Genomic DNA, 16107 nt, shown 5'->3' on the forward strand with positions numbered 1-16107 from the left:
CTCAGTCGTTGAGCCTCTGCCTTCGGCTCAGGTCATGATCCCAGGGTCCTGGGATCGAGCCCCGCATCGGGCTCCCTGCTCAGCGGGAAGCCTGCTTCTCCCTCTCCCACTCCCCCTGCTTGTGTTCCTGCTCTCGCTGTCGCTGTCTCTGTCTCTGTCAAATAAGTAAATAAAATCTTTAAATAAATAAATAAATTTGATGCGTTGTGAGATAAAAAGTCTCCTTTTACTAAAAATTCTTTTTATCCAGAATTCATGTTGAATTTTATCAACTGCTCTTTCAACTTCTCTTAATATGATCCTAGAGATCTTACCATTTGGTACATTTTACTAATAAATTCCTTTACGTTGATCCAACCCATAGATAAGCTCAGTTTGATGATTTTTAACGTACTCCTGGACTTATTTGCTGTGCTTTTCCTTAGATTTTTAAACCTATTTTCATAGAAGAATATCATTTAGGTTCCTTTTCAAGTGCTGATTCTTGAAGTTTATTTTTTTCTGGCCCTTACATTACCATCTTGAAAATGGTATGCAAAGATTTCTAATATCCTCTATGTTTACACATACTTTAAAATGCAGAAGACTCGGGGCGCCTGGGTGGCTCAGTTGGTTAAGCGACTGCCTTCGGCTCAGGTCGTGATCCTGGAGTCCCTGGATCGAGTCCCACATCGGGCTCCCTGCTCGGCGGGGAGCCTGCTTCTCCCTCTGACCCTCCCCCCTCTCATGTGCTCTCTCTCTCATTCTCTCTCTCAAATAAATAAATAAAATCTTTAAAAATAAAATAAAATAAAATAAAATAAAATGCAGAAGACTCATGAAAGAAATTGAAGAAGACACAAAAAGATGGAAAAATATTCCATGCTCATGGATCGGAAGAATAAACATTGTTAAAATGTCTATGCTACCCAGAGCAATCTATACCTTCAATGCCATCCCGATCAAAATTCCAATGACATTTTTCAAAGTGCTGGAACAAACAATCCTAAAATTTGTATGGAATCAGAAAAGACCCCGAATCGCCAAGGAGATGTTGAAAAAGAAAAACAAAGCTGGGGGCATCACGTTGCCCGATTTCAAGCTATATTACAAAGCAGTGATCACCAAGACAGCATGGTACTGGCACAAAAACAGACATACAGACCAATGGAACAGAATAGAGAACCCAGATATGGACCCTCAACTCTATGGTCAAATAATCTTTGACAAAGCAGAAAAAAACATGCAATGGAAAAAAGTCTCTTCAATAAATGGTGCTGGGAAAATTGGACAGCCACATGCAGAAGAATGAAACTCGACCATTCTCTAACACCATTCACAAAGATAAACTCAAAGTGGATGAAAGACCTCAATGTGAGACAGGAATCCATCCAAATCCTAGAGGAGAACATAGGCAGTAACCTCTTTGACATCGCCCACAGCAACTTCTTTCAAGATACATCTCCAAAAGCTAGTGAAACAAAAGCAAAAATGAACTTTTGGGACTTCATCAAGATAAAAAGCTTCTGCACAGCAAAGGAAACAGTCAACAAAACAAAGAGGCAACCCACAGAATGGGAGAAGGTATTTGCAAATGACACTACAGATAAAGGGCTGGTATCCAAGATCTATAAAGAACTTCTCAAACTCAACACCCAAAAAACAAATAATCAAGTCAAAAAGTGGGCAGAAGAGATGAACAGACACTTCTCTGAAGAAGACATACAAATGGCTAACAGACACATGAAAAAATGTTCATCATCATTAGTCATCAGGGAAATCCAAATCAAAACCACACTGAGATACCACCTTACACCAGTTAGAATGGCCAAAATGGACAGGGAAAGAAACAACAAATGTTGGAGAGGTTGTGGAGAGAGGGGAACCCTCTTACACTGTTGGTGGGAATGCAAGGTGGTACAGCCACTTTGGAAAACAGTGTGGAGGTGCCTCAAAAATTTAAAAATAGAGCTACCCTATGACCCAGCAATTGCACTCCTGGGTATTTACCCCAAAGACACAGATGTAGTGAAAAGAAGGGCCCTATGCACCCCAATGTTCATAGCAGCAATGTCCGCAAGAGCCAAACTGTGGAAAGAGCCGAGATGCCCTTCAACAGATGAATGGATAAAGAAGACGTGGTCCATATATACAATGGAATATTACTCAGCCATCAGAAAAGATGAATACCCAACTTTTACATCAACATGGATGGGACTGGAGGAGATGATGCTAAGTGAAATAAGTCAAGCAGAGAAAGTCAATTATCATATGGTTTCACTTATTTGTGGAACATAAGGAATAACATGGAGGACATTAGGAGAAGGAAGGGAAAAATGGGGGGGGGGGAATTGGAGGGAGAGATGAACCATGAGAGACTATGGACCTGAGAAACAACCAGGGTTTTAGAGGGGAGGGGGGAGGGGGGATTGGTTAGCCTGGTGATGGGTATTAAGGAGGGCACGTACTGCATGGAGCACTGGGTGTTATACGAAAACAATGGATCGTGGATCACTGCATCAAAAACTAATGATGTATTGTATGGTGACTAACGTAACATAATAAAATTAAAAACTACAAAAAAAAAATGCAGAAGAAGGGGCGCCTGGGTGGCTCAGTTGTTAAGCGTCTGCCTTCGGCTCAGGTCATGATCCCAGGGTCCTGGGATCGAGCCCTGCATTGGGCTCCCTGCTCCGCTGAGAAGCCTGCTTCTCCCTCTCCCACTCCCCCTGCTTGTGTTCCCTCTCTCACTGTCTCTCTCTCTGTCAAATAAATAAATAAAATCTTTAAAAAATAATAATAAAAAATAAAATGCAGAAGAAATGCAGAGTTGAAGAATCTAGATCATACATATTTTGGGGGAAGAGTTCTTTCAAAATTTCCATTTCTTATATTGTCATTTACTGCGGGTTTCATGTTTCTGAGTCTATTCTGGCTGTTTACAATTTCTAAGAAAGTCATTATTTCATCAAGGTTTTCCAGTATTCTCATGGACTTTATACAGTATTTCCCATCAAGTATCTATATTCTTTGCTATATTCCCTTTGTATTTTCTAGTATACATATTAATTTTTTCTCACTTTCCATTATTCTTGCCAGAAATTTGTCTAGTTTTGTTGTTGCTTAATCAAAGAACAAGATCTCAAATTTAATTTTCAAGTCTCTTTTTTTCTGCTTTCTGAGTCATCAATCTTATTTTTATTTATCAAGTCCTTACTCCTGTTGTCATCATGCTGGTTTTCTTGTTTTTCTTATACCCCTTGGGTTGACAAATAGGCTTATGCATTTTTAGTCTCTCAGTTAATAATGAAAATATTTGTGGCTATGAATTTTCCTTGGAGTACTGTTCTGGCCACATGACATAAGAAGTATAGATGTACAGTGAGCTCATACTTATTTTCTAAAGAGTCTGTAATTATAGTTTCAATTTTCCTATATCCCAATGTTTGCTTAGAAAAGTATTTGACAATAGCAAAATTAATAGCAGCCAAAAATACAATGATGAAAAATATCGACTTTTATAGTCCTGTCAAGTGAATAGAAAAAGTATAATGACAAAATAAGACATTGTCAATAACTCAACTTAAAATATGAAAACTCTTACAAGGTACGGGTCACTTAGAACATGCTAAAACTTATTAAAGTTGTTCTTGCGGCACCGGGGTGGCTCAGTCATTAAGCATCTCCCTTCTGCTCGGGTCATGATCCCAGGGTCCTGGAATCCAGCCCCGCATTGGGCTCCCTGCTCAGTGGGAAGCCTGTTCTCCCTCTCCCACTCCCCCTGCTTGTGTTCCCTCTCTCGCTGTGTCTCTCTCTGTCAAATAAATAAATACAATCTTTAAAAAAAAAAAAAAAAGTTGTTCTTGCCTCTTAACATACTGGGGTTTTTTTCTTCCATTTTTAAAAATCTAGCAGAAACTTGCTCTTTATTTTCACACAGAATTTGAAGTATTAAACCTCCAGAGAATTCATACCAAACTTGCTTCTTACAATGCTCATCTCTGCAATTTCACACATAGGAGGTTCAGAATTTATCAGTAACAGTGGTAACAATGACAAATAAAGCAGTTTCAATCATTCTGAATATGTTACTATTTACTTCCAACATTCAGAGTTTAGAGAACAAAGATAAAAAGGTGAGATTACTGTTGCCATGAGCAATACAAAAGACACCCAGTCTCCTGAGATAGGAAAAAGAAATTGATTTCTCCGTGTTTTTTCATACTCCACAACACTACTGAAAAGCAGTTTCTCAGTACATAACTATTGATCTACTGCTCTGGAGGGTAAATTAAATATGAGATCACACAAAAAGAAAACATGTGCGTCATTCTTTTGATGTATGCAAGATGCCTTTTAAGGTTCATCAGAGTTGTAAAAGCATGTGGGCATATGAATACACCATTTACCTGCAATCAATCAAGAGGTAGAACCAATGTTGCTTTTCAATTTTGACCCTGATTATTCCATTTCACTGTCACAAACATGTTTTTTGTAAACTTGTAATACCCAAAGCCAGTACAGTGTGGAATCATTTCAAATGTAACTTTACTCTGTACATTTTTATTGGATTTTGGCAAATGTATTTAGCTGTGACATATTAAAAATATAAAAAATCCTTTAATAGCTGAACCCAGAAATTTTTTTTTTTTAAGATTTTATTTATTTGAGAGAGAGAGAGCACATGAGAGGGGGGAGGGTCAGAGGGAGAAGCAGACTCCCTGCTGAGCAGGGAGCCCTATGCGGGACTCGATCCTGGGACTCCAGGATCATGACCTGAGCCGAAGGCAGTCACTTAACCAACTGAGACACCCAGGCACCCTCAGAAATTTTTTATAAGATAAAAGCTTGCACTTTTCAAACTTACGGCTTCACTCAATTTTCCACAATAGAAGTTGTAGAATTTTGAGTGAATGTACTCCTTTATCATTTAAATTGGAATAAAATTGATATACCATATAATAAACAATGTCAAGATGTTTGTAGTAACTAGTCTAATATTTTCAGTACAATTAGGAGGTAAGAAAATGATTTTATTCTTTTTAAATTGTCAGCATTGGGGCACCTGGGTGGCTCAGTCCTTAAGCGTCTGCCTTCGGCTCAAGTCATGATCCCAGGGTCCTGGGACGGAGCCCTGCATCTGGTTCCCTGCTCAGCGGGAAGCCTGCTTCTCCCTCTCCCACTCCCCCTGCTTCTGTTGCCTCTCTTGTTGTGTCTCTCTCTGTCAAATAAATAAAATCTTTAAAAAATAAAATAAGATAAATTGTCAGCATGAAGATGCTTGGAAAGATATATTTTTGTCTATAGTGAAAAATATTGTATTTTAACTCTGTGTTTCTTAATTGGAGGGGTGGTGGATTTTTTCCTCCAGAAGACATTTTGGCAATATCTGGAGACATTTTTGGTTGTCATGAATTGGGGAGGGGTGCTACTGACATCTACTGAGTAGAGGCCAGAGATGTTGGTAAACATCCTGCAAACTTTAGAAACATCATTTAGGCCTTCATCTGGTAACTTTTTTTCTCCTTGTATTTGGGTTAATGGAAGTAACTCACAAAAGGAAGCATAAGAGATATAAGGGAATCAAATGTGTGCACCTGTGTGTATGCATAAAATCAATCATAAGATGTTAACATCTTTTGTTCCATATTCTGAAACTATCATTAAACTCATTTATCTTTTCATTAAGATGGCTAATGAGAAAGAATAATTGCCTCGTTGCTGGAGCACTGGGTGCATATGGGCTGCCAATCCAACAGCCCATGGTTAGTACGTATAGGCACATTTATTTTTTTTAAAGGTTTTATTTATCTATTTGACAGAGAGAGAGCACAAACAGGGCAGAGAGAGAGGGAGAAGCAGGCTCTCCACCAAGCAGGGAACCAGACTTGGGGCTTGATCCCAGAACTCTGGGATCATGACCTGAGCCGAAGGCAGCCTCTCAATCAACTGAGCCACCCAGGCGTTCCAGTACAGGAACATTTAAAACTCACTGTCACTGCATGATGTTTCAGCCTTCCATTGCCTTTGTTCTCCTTATCATTAACGTTGAAGCCATTCCCACTTGAAATCTTCTCAGCACCCCAGGGCCTATGTCAGGGAATCCAAACCCTTTGGCCTCTAAGATCTGAATCCAACTTGGTTTTTCAGATGCTTCTACACCGATGTCCCCCCCATCCCCCTCTGACCTGCTAGTCCCCGCAAGTGGGCCTCATTCCACCTCTGTCCTTTGTATGTGTTTCTTTTCACACTGCTTTCTTAAGTTCAATACAGTGAATTTTCATTTTTTACCTTTAAACGTCTTAGCCATTGTTCCAGGTCTATCTCAATTATCATCTCCTTTGAGAAACCTTTGTTTTGGGATGCCTGGGTGCCTCAGTCGGTTAAGCATCTGCCTTCTGCTCAGGTCGTGATCCCAGGGCCCTGGGACTGGGATCAAGTCCTGCATCGGGCTCCTTGCTCAGCAGGGAGCCTGCTGCTCCCCCTGCTTGTGCTCTCTGACAAATAAATAAAATCTTTAAGAAAGAGAAAGAGAGAAATCTTTCATTTTGTTTTTGTTATAGGTTTTTATTTATTATTACTTGTTTTACACTTGTCCAATCCACTAACTTTTTATTCTCTCCTTCTCCTGGGCTCCCATAGCATTTTGTTCACATTTGTACATGCATCTGTTGCCAACGTGATTTACTTTTGTGTCCTACAAATTTTAAGTTTCTGGAGAGCAAGGGCTATATTTGGTTTAATTTTGCAGTTCTCATGGCCCATGAGTATTTGATAAGAGAACTGAATTTACTTATTTGAATCATAAACTGCAATTTGAAGAAGCTCAAGAATGCAGATATAAAAAATCATGAGATACAATGCAATTTTTTTTTGCATTCCTAGTCAGAGAAAAGCAACTTCTAGTATCTGCTAAAGAAGGAACACTGGGCTTTGGAATATTTTTGTCTCCACTTCCATACCTCTGGCGCTTTTAAGATGAAAAGTAATCTGAAGCTACAGTATTCGGAAGGCTCATCAAATTTTGTAGGTTAATCAACAGCCATAACCATTACAAACTTAGTCTTTTTATTCACAGGGTAACATTTTTCTAGTTCAGAGAAAGTTAATCACTACTGCATAGAAATAAAGATTAATTTAGACAAGCTGAGTGAGTGTAATTCTGCCAACTTTATATTCTTAAATTAAGAACTTAAAGGACAGGGCGCCTGGGTGGCTCAGTCAGTTAAGCGACTGCCTTTGGCTCAGGTCATGATCCTGGAGTCCCAGGATCGAGTCCCATATCAGGCTCCCTGCTCTGCTGGGAGTCTGCTTCTCCCTCTGACCCTCCCCCTTCTCATGCTCTCTCTCTCTCTCTCTAATAAATAAAAAAAAAAAAATAAGAACTTAAAGGACAGAGAGTATGTGCTATGGTGAGCGCTGTGAATTGTATAAGACTGATGAATCACAGACCTGTATCCCTGAAACAAATAATACATTATAAGTTAATTAAAAAAATTAATTAATAAAAAAAATTCTAGTGCAAAAAAAAAGAATTTAAAGGACAGTTTCTTAAATGGAATGCATGTGTGCTTGTGTGTCTCATCTCGTGCATGAAGACCAACACATTAGGGGCGCCTGGGTGGCTCAGTACCAACACATTAGGGGCACCTTCGGCTCAGGTCATGATCCCAGCGTCCTGGGATTGAGCCCCGCATCAGGCTCCCTGCTCCGCAGGAAGCCTGCTTCTCCCCCTCCCGCTCCCCCGGCTTGTGTTTGCCTCGCTATGTCTCTCTGTGTCAAATAAATAAAACCTTAAAAAAAAAAAAAAAAGACCAACACATTAAAATGAGTCTCAGGTAGTAAAAGCAAGATCTTACTGATATTTCATCTTAGATCTAACTCTTTCCAATGTTGTTTGGGTGTTGTATTAAGAGTTTTCTCATGGTTTAGGCAAGTTGTAATTTTTTCCAAAATTATTACGGCCATACTCTATGGAGCAGTATTTTCAACCTTCTATTTGGCGAACAGTTAGTGTCACCCAGTCACATTTAGCCCTGACTATAGCTACTTCTTTTGCCAACCTATATAAAAAGGTGGAGGGGCCATTGGGTCCTGTACCTTTCAGGTTAGTTGCTCTCATTTTCATAACAGAATCTTAAACTACCCTCATTCTAATGGATATACAAATCATATGAATTAATCAACATATCAAAGTTTCTGCCCTTAAATTCTGACCAGCAACAATGATTCTGACCCTTCTACTGTCTGAAAATCCTCAACAGCTTATAGTAAGAACTGCTGTTTGTGAGGACTGCCTTAAAGACATGTATGCAATACCTCTATCACTACAAATCAGAGATGCTAGATAGGTTTTTGCAGCCACTCATCCATCCTGCACCCACAACAAACATTGTTAATCTACGACAGAACTTTTTCCTTTTCAGTGTGGACTCAACCACAAAGCTTCCCAACAGTTATTCAGTCAATTGACAAGTTGAAACTTATTTGCCATCATGGGGAATAATGATCTAAATGTTGCCCTGAATAAAGCCATACCACCGACGGCCTGTGATCTCAAGCGAACAGAAAAGTTTGGGTGGTTCATAGGATTGATTCAATACTTTGTGATCGTTGGCAACAGAATACATTGAGGGGATCTATAAAAGTCCTTTTGGCACTTGTCTCCTACTTAATTCCCAGTGTCATCAAGATGAGGAATCAGGATTTCCCTTGCGACTAAAAATCAAGAAAACCTGCTTCTCAAAAACAAAAACAACAAAAAACTAAACAAGTGGATGGACCTGGAGGGCATTATGCTAAGTGAAATAAGTCAGACAAATAAAGACAAATAACATAAGATCTCACTTACATATGAAATCTAAAAAACAAAAACAAAAAACTGAACTCATACAGGTAACAGATTGTTGGTTGCCTAAGGCAGGGAATGGGGGAAGGGCAAAATCGGTGAAGATGGTCAAAAGGTACAAACTTCCAGTTACAAAATAAGTCATGGGATGTAATGTGCATAATGGTAACTATAATTAATAATACTGTATTGTGTATTTGAAATTTGCTAAGAGTAAATCTTAAAAAGTTCTCATCACAGGAAAAAAATTATAGCTATGTATGGTGTTGGATACTTACTGTGATCATTTCGCAATACAAATACTAAATCATTATGTTATATACTTGAAATACAATGTTATATGTCAATTATACCTCAATTAAAAAAAGAGACAAGCACTTACCAAGCCCTTTTCTACCTATTCCAACCCCCTTACCACACCTTAATTTTCTCATCAATTCTTGTCTCAGCCAAACCCAGGTTGGAAAACTTCAGGCTGTAAGGTCCTTGAGGTTTGTCTTGTCACTGGAACTTAGTACTCCATAAATACAATTTAAATGAATGAATAACTGAAAGGCTAATGGTAAGTGCCCTTCCCCCAGAAGTGCCCGTTCAGAGATTTCTGGACAGGAAAAAAAAAGTGGTAACCCCTTCATTTTTTTCTTGTGGACGCAGAATTATAAATGGAAGAAGTAAACCTCTTTACTTTAATCCCAGAACAGGGGGTCTACAGAGGTCTAAGTATTGTGTTGTCCGGACAGGCTCTAGACAGCAGGAGGGAACTAGGTGCTTAGAAAAAGTCTTCTGAAGAGATCAGGAGGTAGAAGAATGTGCTTATTACTCCATGCATCTGCCTAGCATTTAACGTTGGCTGAAGGGCTCGTAAGAACACAGTTCCAGTCAGTGCCAAGTTATGTTTCCTATCCGGTTTCTGCTCGTGGAGTTGTGGTGTTTGGAGCTGGAAAGAAATATGGATAAAGTCTATTTTTAGACGAGTATCAGGGATCCAAAGGCTCCTTTCACTTTATAAATGCTACTGACGTCTAGCTCTGAGGCGTGGGCGGTTTTCTCCGGAAACACAAAGGGCCCGGCCCGCTCCCGAGCGGCTTCCCAGGACCGAGTTCCACCAGCAGAGGGAGAGCAGGACGCGTACACTGGTGAGAGCGGACCCAAAAGTGGGAGTCCTGAGAACCCAGGGAGTGGCCATGACGGAACGCCAGAAAATGCTCAAACGGGCATTAGCGTGGCCAACGTAGATCGTAGGGTCGTGCCGTGGGGCGCTGGGATTGGCCATGACGTAGGACCGTGGAAAGCAGAGGAGGAACGTGACCCGGCGGGAGGGGCGGGGCCTGGACACCGTGGGAAGGAGCGCCTGCGACGTTCTAGGCGGGAAGGGCGTGGCCTAGGCATCGCTCAGGGGCGTAACCTGGGAAAGTTGGACTTAGTGCGTGAAGAGCGTGGCGTGGCCGCTACAAAAGCACGACAAAGCTGGTCGAGACAACGGAAGAGGTGAGCGCAGGCAAAGGGCAGAGAAATTACCAAAGTGGAAAGGAGGGAGGTAGAAACAAGGGAGGGATGTGGGCTCAGAGGAATGAGCGTGACCCAGGGGATAACAGGGACGTGAAAAAGGCCTGTGGAAAGGCGGGGCCCCAGAGTAGCATACGGGACACAAATTACGTAAGAGGAAGAAGGGCCGTGGTGTAGGCGGAGCGCGAGGGCGTGACATATACGTGAGGGCGTGGCGAAGATGGTCCGGCTCGAAGGAGGGGTGACCCAGGCGGAAGGCAGAGGCGGGACCAAGTTAGTGCGCAGGCGCATGGGCGCGGCTGCAGGCTCCGAGCGACGGCAGCAGAGCTGTAGCCAGGGCAGAGACCGGGTGCAGACCCAGGCTCTGGGTGGACGGAGAGAGATTCGGGCTCCGACGCGGTGAGCGAGCCCAAGGTGGGACACTGCTTTGTCGGAGACCTGGGTTGAGGCTATGGGGACGTGATGTGATTAAGCGAGATGACGTACCCGGCGTGAGGGGCGTGGCGAGGCGTAACGGGACGTAGCCAAGATGGCCGCGTGCATGAGTCTCTCCCGGTTACAGAGCGGAGGGGTCCGCGCTCAGGGAAACACACGGATAAGGTCGGGCGGTGATTGGAGCACGAGGAATAGGAGGGTACGCGAAGCCCTTTCAGAGAGGACAGGTACCGTTCCGCTCATGACCACGTTGTGAGATGGGCCCGGGAGCTGGGACGATTCCGCGAGGATGGCCGCCGTGCCGGCCGGGCTTCTCTGTAGAGCGAAGCGGAAGAGGCAGGGAATCGCTTTTTCCCTACTCTAACCCTTTTATTCCACTGTGAGGGTCATCAGACAGCTACATCCCCTTAGGGTTTTGTCCATTCAACGGTAGAATAGTTGTCTCAGAGACTTTGGGAGGTGGGGGAATTGCAGTTGCAGAAACCGAGGCGCAGCAGGCTGGGACTCACTCACATCTTCATTGTTGCTCTTCCCCACCTGACCATGCCAAAAGCTATGGACAGATTCACAACCACCCCCAGGGCAGGGGATCAGCAGCATAGCTCTGCCCTGTGGACGTATCTGAGTTTTCTCTATTCAGTTGTCTCCTTTTTCATTTGTGCTCTGCTCCAGATCTGGAGGGAAAGAACCCACAGAATATGAACGTTGTTGGTAGCCCTAATTCTTTGTGGCATGGGTTAAAAGCTACTGTTTGGAGGCAGCCGAAAACTCGTTATTATCAGTGTAATTTCTTCTCATTTATTTTTGCTGATAAAGCTTGAAAACTATGGGACAATAACGAAGATGTGTACACCTTAATTTGGGTGGAATTAATTTCCTGTCAGCCCCCTGAAAGTCACATTATTTTCTGCTTTCCCTTCGTCCTTTACTGCAAATCTGGCCATCTCCACTGTATTGAAAAGTCTTCTGGAATACGGAGAGAAGTCTGATATCTCTGGTGAGAGAAACTGCCCCACACTCTACCCATAACCTGCTCCTGCACATCCCTGAGAACTGTCACTGTTCTCAGCCTGCTTTGGAGTTTACAGTGAACCAAAGTTCACCACACCCACCCTCCCTTCTGGGTCTTGGTAAAGAGCTGCACTATCCTTGAATTATTTTGGGAACAAAAATATTCTCTTTAGCCTCATGGCCTCTGCTGACCACCATAGCTGCCCTGGCAACTATCTGCTAGACTTTTCCTCTCACTGTCCCCTTGGACCTCAAATCCATAGGATTAGCAGGAAGACTGTCTGTCCTCTTTCCCTTCCCACCTGCTCCTTTTGCCAGCTTGTTTCTCTCTTCAGGCATTCATCCTCATTCTACCACCAGCATCATCCAGCCATAAAATCACGGGGCCTTCTTCAACAACTACTTCCCTTCTCTCTCTTCCAGTTGAGTGCCAAATCCTACGTTTTTTTACCAAAATGGCAATCTCTTGAATACAAAGAACTTCGGTCCATCGCTACTGTCACTCTCTGGTTCAGTGCTTCATATTGTCTCATTTGGATTACTGGAATTTCATTTCAAACTCATGTGCCCAAATCTGAGCTACTGATGTCCTACCCAAAACCTGTTCTGCACACTGTGGTCCTTATCTCAGTTCATGACAACTCCGTCCTTCCAGATTAGGCCAAGAATCTTCTAGCCATCCTTTTTTTTTTTTTTTTTTTTGGTATTCTTTCACTTGTTGCGTTCTTTTTTTTAATTTTTTTTTAAATTTTATTATGTTAGTCACCATACAATACATCATTAGTTTTTGATGTAGTGATCCACGATCCATTGTTTTCGTATAACACCCAGTGCTCCATGCAGTACGTGCCCTCCTTAATACCCATCACCGGGCTAACCAATCCCCCCTCCCCCCTCCCCTCTAAAACCCTGGTTGTTTCTCAGGTCCATAGTCTCTCATGGTTCATCTCTCCCTCCAATTCCCCCCCCCCCATTTTTCCCTTCCTTCTCCTAATGTCCTCCATGTTATTCCTTATGTTCCACAAATAAGTGAAACCATATGATAATTGACTTTCTCTGCTTGACTTATTTCACTTAGCATCATCTCCTCCAGTCCCATCCATGTTGATGTAAAAGTTGGGTATTCATCTTTTCTGATGGCTGAGTAATATTCCATTGTATATATGGACCACGTCTTCTTTATCCATTCATCTGTTGAAGGGCATCTCGGCTCTTTCCACAGTTTGGCTATTGCGGACATTGCTGCTATGAACATTGGGGTGCATAGGGCCCTTCTTTTCACTACATCTGTGTCTTCGGGGTAAATACCCAGGAGTGCAATTGCTGGGTCATAGGGTAGCTCTATTTTTAAATTTTTGAGGCACCTCCACACTGTTTTCCAAAGTGGCTGTACCACCTTGCATTCCCACCAACAGTGTAAGAGGGTTCCCCTCTCTCCACAACCTCTCCAACATTTGTTGTTTCTTTCCCTGTCCATTTTGGCCATTCTAACTGGTGTAAGGTGGTATCTCAGTGTGGTTTTGATTTGGATTTCCCTGATGACTAATGATGATGAACATTTTTTCATGTGTCTGTTAGCCATTTGTATGTCTTCTTCAGAGAAGTGTCTGTTCATCTCTTCTGCCCACTTTTTGACTTGATTATTTGTTTTTTGGGTGTTGAGTTTGAGAAGTTCTTTATAGATCTTGGATACCAGCCCTTTATCTGTAGTGTCATTTGCAAATATCTTCTCCCATTCTGTGGGTTGCCTCTTTGTTTTGTTGACTGTTTCCTTTGCTGTGCAGAAGCTTTTTATCTTGATGAAGTCCCAAAAGTTCATTTTTGCTTTTGTTTCACTAGCTTTTGGAGATGTATCTTGAAAGAAGTTGCTGTGGGCGATGTCAAAGAGGTTACTGCCTATGTTCTCCTCTAGGATTTGGATGGATTCCTGTCTCACATTGAGGTCTTTCATCCACTTTGAGTTTATCTTTGTGAATGGTGTTAGAGAATGGTCGAGTTTCATTCTTCTGCATGTGGCTGTCCAATTTTCCCAGCACCATTTATTGAAGAGACTTTTTTCCATTGCATGTTTTTTTCTGCTTTGTCAAAGATTATTTGACCATAGAGTTGAGGGTCCATATCTGGGTTCTCTATTCTGTTCCATTGGTCTGTATGTCTGTTTTTGTGCCAGTACCATGCTGTCTTGGTGATCACTGCTTTGTAATATAGCTTGAAATCGGGCAACGTGATGCCCCCAGCTTTGTTTTTCTTTTTCAACATCTCCTTGGCGATTCGGGGTCTTTTCTGATTCCATACAAATTTTAGGATTGTTTGTTCCAGCACTTTGAAAAATGTCATTGGAATTTTGATCGGGATGGCATTGAAGGTATAGATTGCTCTGGGTAGCATAGACATTTTAACAATGTTTATTCTTCCGATCCATGAGCATGGAATATTTTTCCATCTTTTTGTGTCTTTTTCAATTTCTTTCATGAGTGTTTTGTAGTTCCTAGAGTATAGATCCTTTACCGCTTTATTTAGGTTTATTCCGAGGTATCTTACGGTTTTTGGTGCTATTGTAAATGGAATCGTTTCTCTAATTTCTCTTTCTACAGCTGCGTTGTTAGTGTCTAAGAAAGCAACTGATTTCTGTGCATTGATTTTGTATCCTGCCACATGACTGAATTGCTGTATGAGTTCTAGTAATTTGGGGGTGGAGTCTTTTGGGTTTTCCACATAAAGTATCATGTCATCTGTGAAGAGAGAGTTTGACTTCTTCTTTGCCAGTTTGAATACCTTTTATTTCTTTTTGTTCTCTGATTGCTGTTGCTAGGACTTCTAGTGCTATGTTGAACAATAGTGGCAAGAGTGGGCCTCCTTGACGTGTTCCTGATCTTAAGGGAAAGGCTCTCAGCTTTTCCGCACTGAGGATGATATTCGCTGTGGGTTTTTCATAGATGGATTTTATGAACTTGAGGAATGTTCCCTCTATCCCTATACTCTGAAGAGTTTTAATCAGGAAAGGATGTTGTATTTTGTCATATGCTTTTTCTGCATCAATTGAGAGGACCATATGTCTTCTAGCCATCCTTAATTCCTTTCTTATGAGGACTCCAGGTGGATCCCTTTATAACCAGCAACAAGCCATGTGTCTGGACAAGTATTGCAAAGTGAAGGGTGATAAACAGCTAGCCTTGCAACCTGCTGCCACGCACTCTGTTGTATGCATCACTTTGCCAATGAACACACTCAGGGCAGGGAGTGAAAATGCATAGCGTGTTAGCCAGCTTGGGCTGCTAGACCAAAATACCACAGACTGAATGGCTTAAACAACAGACACTTATTTCCCACAGTTTTAAGGGCTGGAAATCCAAGACCAATTTTCTAGCCAATTGGTTCCTGGTCATCCACATCATAGCTTGTACAAAGCTACCTTCTCACTATGCCTTCATGTGAGGAACAGACAGCAAGCTCTGGACTCTCCTTTTTCTTCTAAGGACACTAATCCTATCATGGAGGACAACCCTCATGACCTAATCAAACCCTAACTACTTCACAAGGTTTCATCTCCTAATACCATTCCATTGGGTATTAGGGCTTCAACATATGGATGGGGGTAGGGAGAGCAGAAACATTCAGTCCATAACACACAGCCACCACTTTAAAGGGGACTAGTAGGAAGTTTATGAATCCCATAGAGGTGCCTCGCCTCCAGGCCTAAATCCCTATGTGGGGTCTTAGGGCCAATGTATTAGTTTGTAACAAAGAACCACAGCCTGGGTGGCTTAGGGCGCCTGGGTGGCTCAGTTGGTTAAGCGACTGCCTTCGGCTCAGGTCATGATCCTGGAGTCCCAGGATCGAGTCCCGCATCGGGCTCCCTGCTCGGCAGGGAGTCTGCTTCTCCCTCTGACCCTCCTCCCTCTCATGCTCTCTGTCTCTCATTCTCTCTCTCGCAAAAAAAAAAAAAATAGGAAGTAACTCTGCTTCCTGATTTCAGTGGACACAGCTCAGGTGCAGTTTTTTCCTCTCCTCTCCCTTGGGGGAAGGCTTCTTTTCCTGTAGCTCAGATCTGGCAAGTTTGAGGCAGCAATACAGGGGGGAAGAGCTCGTTCACAGCTGGTTAATAGTGAGGTACATGAAGAGGAGAGGGTGAAATGAACATGTGCCTTCTTGGTCAGCATTGCTGGGGATCATAATGTGCTTTTTTGCATCTTTGACTCTTTATTTTAATAAAGAGTCAAAGTTCCAATCTGTGACAATGTTCTTCAGTGCCCCCTCAGTTTCTCTTTTGTGACTTTGGGCCCCTCTCCTCCGCGCCGCCATTGCCAGACTTTTGAGTGCCCTCTGAT

At 42.3% G+C, this 16107-nt stretch overlaps 1 protein-coding gene across 8 annotated transcripts in view; it reads left to right on the forward strand.

The window, feature by feature from the left end:
* The first annotated feature begins 10163 nt into the window (after positions 1–10163).
* The window catches only part of CA5B (carbonic anhydrase 5B), a 131348-nt gene continuing 125404 nt past the window's right edge, over positions 10164–16107 (forward strand). For 3 of the 8 annotated variants that reach the window (XM_064573790.1, XM_064573800.1, XM_064573795.1), the window contains exon 1: positions 10841–10995. The gene's annotated coding sequence lies outside the window, so the exon portion shown is untranslated. Of the gene's footprint in view, positions 10316–10586; positions 10748–10839; positions 10996–16107 lie in introns of those variants that run through there. The other 5 variants (XM_064573791.1, XM_064573793.1, XM_064573792.1 and 2 more) reach the window with 5 other exon arrangements.

This window comes from Mirounga angustirostris, unplaced genomic scaffold (assembly GCF_029215605.1).
Source record: "Mirounga angustirostris isolate CCGP_5_RB_7025 unplaced genomic scaffold, mMirAng1.0.hap1 SCAF_11, whole genome shotgun sequence".
In the NCBI taxonomy this organism is placed as follows: domain Eukaryota; kingdom Metazoa; phylum Chordata; class Mammalia; order Carnivora; family Phocidae; genus Mirounga; species Mirounga angustirostris.